General features: G+C 34.7%; 1 long non-coding RNA gene across 1 annotated transcript; it reads left to right on the top strand.

Moving 5' to 3' along the window:
* The first annotated feature begins 2,618 nt into the window (after positions 1-2,618).
* On the top strand, positions 2,619-6,277 carry LOC140175849 (uncharacterized). The gene is made up of 4 exons (XR_011866636.1): positions 2,619-3,011; positions 3,095-3,242; positions 3,417-3,636; positions 5,186-6,277. It is a non-coding gene; the product is annotated as an uncharacterized lncRNA (long non-coding RNA).
* The last annotated feature ends 1,587 nt before the right edge of the window (positions 6,278-7,864 follow it).

Here is a 7,864-nt window from a genome sequence, read left to right as displayed (position 1 = left end):
CTTTTAAAGAGTTTAAGAAATGAGGCAAGTTATTCTTCCCTAGAGTCTTGAGTCTTTGCCAGGGTTGTTAATTAATAACTCTGATTTAAAATGGTCAAACGAACAATTTAAAATTGAAGGATTGAGTCTTTTCAAAGAAAATTCCATTTTGAGGTGATATTTGAAAGGTTTTTGGAAGTTTTGGGAAATGTCACTTAAAGTGACTAACTTTTAAAAAAGATATGGATTATGAGCTTGAAATGATTTGAGAAATTGAGGATTTTAAAGAAATTGAGGATTTTAAAGTGAAGACTGAATTGGATTGACCTTGGTTTCAAAATAAAGAGATTTGAGCAAAAAAGTTACTTATGGCTTGAACGATGATTGGTTTGATATGAATTGTTAATGAAGTGCGAAAATGATGATGGATGAATGATTACAAACAAATATGTGGCTTCTGCACTTTTATCTGAGATACGAGTTTTCCTGGGTAAAGTATCGTGGCTTGCCACCACGTGTTCCAGGTTGAGACTCGATACTCTGTTGACCTTACGTCGTAAGGGTGATCGGGCACATTTAAATTTCCGAGAATGGTAACCCCCATTGCGCGACAGGGGACAGTCCAAGGGTTCAGCAAACCGGACTTGCCGTGTTGGATTGATAACCAACAGATGAGACTCATCAGCCATAAGACAGGCATTCATCATATGCATCTATGTGACATTGTTTGGGTGTGCATATTGTAATTGGTTTGCCTACGTGAATAATTATGTCTAATTGCTAATTGCTAATTGCTCTACTTGATATTACTGCTTGATTGTGTTTGAACCATCTTGTGTTTGTGACTGAAAACTAGTTGGTTTGTGGTGGATTGACTGTTGATTGAAATGTTTGGGCCGATGGGCATGATTGATTATGTGATGGGTCGAAGGCCATGAATGGTTTTTGTTTTTAGTTTAGTAAAGTATGAAAAACTAAACTGGTTTAGCATAGACTTAATGAACATATGCTTGGAATAGTTTGGTCATTCATACTGCCTTGGAAAAGCTCTTTTAAAAAGGTTTTGATTTTTGGAGAATTAATGGGTTTCTCTTAAAAAAAAAAAGGATTTCAAATTTTGAATGTGGATCTATGGTTTTGAAAAGATACATAAAGCGGGTAACAATCACTGTACTTTAAAAATAGTTTTTTTTTTCACGTATCCTATTATAATAATTCTGCAACCCTATAGTGAGAACCCTTTCGAGAACGATGTTCTCACTCCCCTATAGGTCTTTTCTTTTTAGGTTTTTGGACGACGAAGTTTGGAAGAGTTTATTCATTTCGTTTCTGTTTAAACAATATTTTGTGTTGTATTAGTTACTTTCCCTTCGCCTTTATCTTTACAAGTTTTTATAAGAGGGATAGGATTTTGATTACGTAATGTTTGTAAAATCAATAATATATATATATATATATATATATATATATATATATATATATATATATCCTTTGTAAGTATTGATATTTGTATGGATATAAGTTATCTATTAAGAAGTCTTTTGAGCGGTAAAAATACGGTTTAAAATTTTAAACAGTCTCATATTTTTGTATTAAATAATACAATAGTAGTTGTAATACCTGAGCTATCAGAGTGGCACAGCCGGAAGCCTAATATTTTGATAGTTAGGGTGTTACAAATACTAAGGCTTAGTTTGGTAAAGCTTTTCGAAGAGGTGCTTGTGCTTTTAAAAAGTTCAAGCTCTTCATGTTGTGTTTGGTAAGTCAAAAAGACCATATGCTTGTGCTTGCAGCTTTTAAAAGACCGGAGTACTTTTGAAAGCACCTAAGGTAGAGTTTTTCAATGTTGGCTTGTACTTTTCAAAATTTAAAAGTCTAATATAATCTCATATGTTAACTAATTTTGAAATTTAACGCTTATATTTATATCTATTATAGTATCTTTAAAATTTAAAAGCTATTTTACCAAACGCAATTATTGTTGCTTATGTTTATTGAAAACTATTTTTAATTTCATTTACCAAATAAAAATACTTCAACTTTTAAAAAACCATCTTTTAAAAATTAGTTTTTATAAGCTACTTTTAAAAAGTAAAAACTTTACCAAACTAAACCTAAGAACTGTGCACTTGATGAGCTGGACGAAAGGACACTACATGGAATATGCTGAGTTGATCGATTCAATGCTCCATTTGGTGATGAAGGAAGCTAAGAATTGTGACTGCCTTCATTGTTCATTATATTCTTTTTGGCCAGGTGAGGTGATTTTTGAGTTCTCTTTCCTATCTTAGTTCACTTTTTACAATTTATTTATGGGTTGGTTTGTTTTCATGATGATATAATTAATATTTTGTTTTCTTTTGCAGTTATTCATTATTTCTTTATCTATTTTATTTGTTTTAAAAATATAATTGAAGCTTAAAGATTATTTTACGAAGTATATATCTCTAAAAATAGTTACTTCATTTAAAAGTATTAATAAGAACAAAAAAAGTTTTTGTTTAATTAAATTAAATTTTGAAGAATATAGAGTGGTTTATTTTTTGTTTGTAGTTTAAACATGTGATGCTTTTGATGAGATAGTTTCATTGTAATTTTAAGATTTGTATATTGGAAACTTTTAACACCTGTGCATAATCAGGTAGTCTTTTGGGACCTCTTACTGAATTATCATTTATCTTGCGAGTTTTTGTCTTTTATCAATTATATCGCATATATGCATATTGAGTCCAAAATTGTATTCTAAAACTGAGACGAATAAGAAGAAGAAAGAAATGGAGATATTCAACCATTGCTTTTCCTCATTCACCATTGTTTTTCCTCATTCCACCTAGCTCTCAAATTTTATGCTCCTAATTTTGCTTCAATTTTTTTTGTTCGTAGATCTCTTAGCCACTGTGTGCATAAATAATAGGCACCTTTTTAGAGGATGCACACCACTTCACACATGACTGAGAAATTTTGTCGAGAAGTAGAAGCCCAGGAAATAATTTACTACCACAATGGCATGTATATAATGGTGTCAGTGCAAGGTATTTACCATAAGAATCTTCTTATCAGGTTGCTGAAGTTTTGAGGCGTCGATCAAAGTTGAACGATACTTCTATATCTGCAGACAGTTTCATGAGTTTTTAAACCGCATAAACAAGGTTGAAAGAACTTAAATCTGCCTTGATGACACTTGGTAGGGAAGCAATCGTTGCTATGTTATTAGTTGAAAAGAACTGTAGCAACAAGTAACCATCCAGAGCCTTTGTACAATGGTAAACCCGAATTCTATGCCCAATTCATTTCTTACTATCTTATTGTTAATTGGCATCTATAAATTTGGATTTTTTTTCCAAAAAAAAAATAAACCACTAGGTTAGGACCAGCATCTATTGAATTAAGTTTCATGTATCGTAATACTAATTGAGCAATTTCAAAACCAACTTGAGTTGGTCGAGTGGTTAGCTCACTCGTCCGCTTAAGCAAGTGTCGGGGGTTTGAATCCCGCCTTGTACATGCAGCAACCCATTGGCTAGCGGCAGACCCTAATCCGCGACGGATTAGTCCTTCACCTGTCGGGTTGGGGGATACCGTGGGAAACCAAAAAAAAAAATTGAGCAATTTCAAGAATCCATTCCCCATCTAAGGAAGCTTCCGCTCGAGATTTTGGTAATTTTCTAATTTCTTTTCAAATGTATCATTTATATTCCTTTTTAGATTTCTTATTCAGTACACTCATGCATCACTAGATAAGAGTATAATCATTTATCGCCTTATTGTAGAGTTAAACCCCAAAATGGTCCTTGAGATTGGCGTCGTGTACTAAAATTGTCCCTGAGATTCCAATTTCACTAATTACATCCCTGAGATTCCAATTGCACTAATTACATCGCTGAGATTGAGAATAGTGCACCATATTAGTCCCTAACCCATTTTTCATTAACGATGTGATGACATGGCTTGATGATGTGGACGGTAAGTGACACGTGTCACTCTAAGATTTGGCCACATGTAATGACACGATGATGTGGTGACCAATGACACGTGGAATGCTGATGTGGATAGTTGTGCCACGTGTCACAATGTTATTTGGCCATGTGTCCGTTTGTGCCACGTGTTGCAATAGTATTCATCCACGTATCATCCATTATGTCATCGTTGTAGATACACCAAATTAGTCCCTCACTTTGCATTAAGTGACTCATTTTAGCCCCTGAAATTGAATGTCGTGCACCAAACTAGTCGCTTCACCAATGTTTTCTCATTTTTTTTAAATTTAAAATTTTCAATATCTTAGATGCACTAATTTCAATACTATTTTTTTATATATCGTTTTAATACAAGTACTTTCATAAAAATTTTTAAGATTTTAGTTTTAATTATATAATTTTTTTTAAATAATTTAACATTGGTAAATTTTGTAATATATAAATATGTTATTATAAAAAAATAATTATATGATTGATAGGACACATTTTTCCATAAAAAAACATGTGCTTTTAACAAGAAATCAATAATTAAAATATATTTTTTTATTCTTATGAAATACACGATTTTGTTATGTGTAAATGAGCTAGATTGAAGGTAATTCAAGCACTCTCACTATATCTTTGACCTCTGCAATCTAAATGAAAGAGGCCAGAGATGGTAATGAGAAAAGCTTGAAATGCCTTCACGTCAACTCCAAGACGTTGGTTAGGGGTATCCACAAGGGAAAAATATTTTATAAAAATACTGAAAGAGGTCGGAGATAGTAGTGAAGGAGTTTGAAATACCTTCACGTCAACTCCAAGTCAGCAGTTAGGGTATTCGCAGGAGAAAAAAATTTTATAAGCACTCTTATTTGAATAATATGTGAAAAAATAGAATTGAAATTAATGCATTCAAAAATATTGAGAATTTTGAATTTATAGAAAAAAATGAGAAAAAATTGGTGAAGGGACTAGTTTGGTGCACGACATTTGGTGCACGAAATTCTGATCACACTTTTCACAACACTGGTACAACTAACCAGCAAGTGCACTGGGTCGTCCAAGTAATAAAACCTTACGCGAGTAAGTGTCGATCCCACGGAGATTGCCATCTTGAAGCAAGCTATGGTCATCCAGTAGATCTTAGTCAGGCGGATGCAATTGGTTATGAGTTTTGATAATTGAAAGATAAATAAAATGTAAATTAAAATAAAGATACTTATGTAATTCATTGGTGGGAATTTTAGATAAGCGTTTGGAGATGCTTTGTTGCTTCTGAACCTATGCTTTCCTATTGTCTTCATTCAATCATGCGTGCTTCCTTCCATGGCAAGCTGTATGTTGGTGGATCACCATTGTCAATGGCTACCATCCGTCCTTTCAGTGAAAATGGTCCAGGTACGGTTTTAGTATGGCTAATCAACTGTAGGATCTCTCGTCTCGGATGAAAAATACCAGGCACAGTGATAAACCACTATTTTATGGTTTATATTATATTTAATTGAGTGATTTTATCAAGCTTTTCACCCACTTATTCATAGGATTTGCATGATTTTACAATTCCTTCCTAGTTTAGTTCTATGATTGAAAACATGCTTCTTTGGTCTTAATTTAGCTAATCTTAATCTTCTCTTATTACCATTCGATGCCTTGATCTGTGTGTTAAGTGTTTCAGGCTTCAAAGGACAGGAATGGCTTAGAGAATAAAGAGGAAGCGTGAAAAAAATGGAAGGAACACAAGGAATTGAGGAGACGACCAGCGAGAAGTCACGCAGTCGCATGGCTCACGCGGCCGCGCGAAATTGAAGAAATCAGAGTGACGCGTTCGCGTGCCTGACGCGATCGCGCGGATTAGAAGCTGCACGAACGACGCGAATGCGTGGACGATGCGCACGCGTGGTACGAAAAATGTTGAGTGACGCGATCACGTGGACAACGCGGATGCGTGACGTGCACAATCTGCAGAATTACAAAAGTCGCTGACAGAGATTCTGGGCCGCATTTCAACGCAGTTTTCGGCCTAGAATCATTGATTAAAGTCAGGGAACATGCAAAGACTCAAGACATCAATTCATATCAGATCATAATTCAATTTTAGGTTTTAGATGTAGTTTTTAGAGAGAGAGGTTCTCTCCTTTCTCTTAGGATTTAGGATTAAGATTCCTCTTAAAGGATTTAGGATTTCGACTCTTCATCAGGTTCAATATTCCTTTTACTTTATATTTCCCTTTTACTTCCAGATGCTTTAATGCTTGTATTACTTATGTTGCCTATTTGGCTTAGTAACTTTTCATGTTAGGATTTTCTTAATTAATATAATTTGAGGTATTTCAGACTTATGATTGTTTTCTCTTATTTATGTTTTGATGCTTGGGCTCTATCCAAATTATTTTCATTCAAGTAGATTTTATTCCCTTTTGGCTTTGGTTGATTAATTGGTAACTCTTGAGTTGTCAAACTCAGCAGTGGTTGAAATTGGCAGATTCTAATTGATCTAGATCATTCTAAAGCTAGTCTTCCCACAGGGATTGAATAGGACTTGAGGATCAAACTAATTAGTCCACTTGACTTTCCTTTACTTTAGTAAAGGTTAACTAAGTGGGATTAAAACCCAATTCTCATCACACCTGATAAGGATAACTAGGATAGGACTTCTAATTTCTCATATCTTGCCAAGAGTTTATTTTACAGTTATTTATTTATTTTACCTGTCAATTAACATACTTCTTCCTTACTTTCAAAACCCCTAATTTACAAGACTCATAGCCAATAATAAGAACATACCTCCCTGCAATTCCTTGAGAAGACGACCCGAGGTTTGAATACTTCGGTTATCAGTTTATTTAGAGGTTTGTTACTTGTGACAACCAAAACATTTGCAAGAAAGGACTTTTGTTGGTTTAGAAGCTATACTTGCAATAGGAATTTATTCTAATTCTAGACCACACAAAAGTCCTCTCTTCAAAAATGGCGCCGTTGCCGGGGAATTGCAAATGTGTGCCTTATTATTGGTTATTGTAAATATTTTTCAAAAAAATATCTTATCTTATTTTTTTTTCAAAAATATCTTATCTTATTTTTTCAAAAAAAAAATCAAATCTTTTTCAAAATATTTTCTTTTTGTTAGTTTTTGTTCTTATTTTCTCCTACTACTATGAACTCTCACCACTTTTGGCTATGAGTCTGGTTACAACCATGTTGCAGGAAGAGGAAGCTATAATAGGAATATGCATCAAGGTCAAAGCAATCAAAGATGGACGGAGCCAAGAGGATCTGATCAACCCTTTAGGCAATAACACCTTCCAAGATATCATGGACGAAGATCATTCTATAATGCATACCAAGATGATAGGTATGGTGGACCCCCTTGTAGTTACCAACAAGCCCCATCATATGCCAATGAACCACCCCCTCAACATAGCTTTGAACCACCACACTCACAAACCCCTTTCCACCATTCACCTCCATATGACCCCAATCCTTATTCACCACACCAACCACCATATGAACCATACCCAAAACTACCACCTCAATATACACCATCTCCATATCCTTATCAAGAAGAACCACCTCCGTGTTATGAACCTTTTCTCCTAACAAATGAACCCTCCTACCCACCCCAAACCTCCATGGAGAGCACACTTGCCTATATCACTAGTCTCACCTCTACTCTTCAAGCGCTTATATCTCGCATGGACCAACCCTCTACCCCCAATATTCAACCTTCAAGCTCTAATGCACTTCCATCTCAACCACATAATGATCCCCCCATCCCATAACCACCATCCATGGAAGAGCACCAACATCCAACAATCCAAGAGCAACATGATCCCACTGATACTATTGACATGGAGCAAGAGAGAGAGGATCATCTTTGCGAATCCATAATTCATAAGGAGCTAGAGGAGGCACTAAAGGTGAAGGTA

This window comes from Arachis hypogaea, chromosome 10 (genome assembly GCF_003086295.3).
Source record: "Arachis hypogaea cultivar Tifrunner chromosome 10, arahy.Tifrunner.gnm2.J5K5, whole genome shotgun sequence".
In the NCBI taxonomy this organism is placed as follows: Eukaryota; Viridiplantae; Streptophyta; class Magnoliopsida; order Fabales; family Fabaceae; genus Arachis; species Arachis hypogaea.
This window is presented reverse-complemented; position numbering and strand designations above follow the sequence as displayed.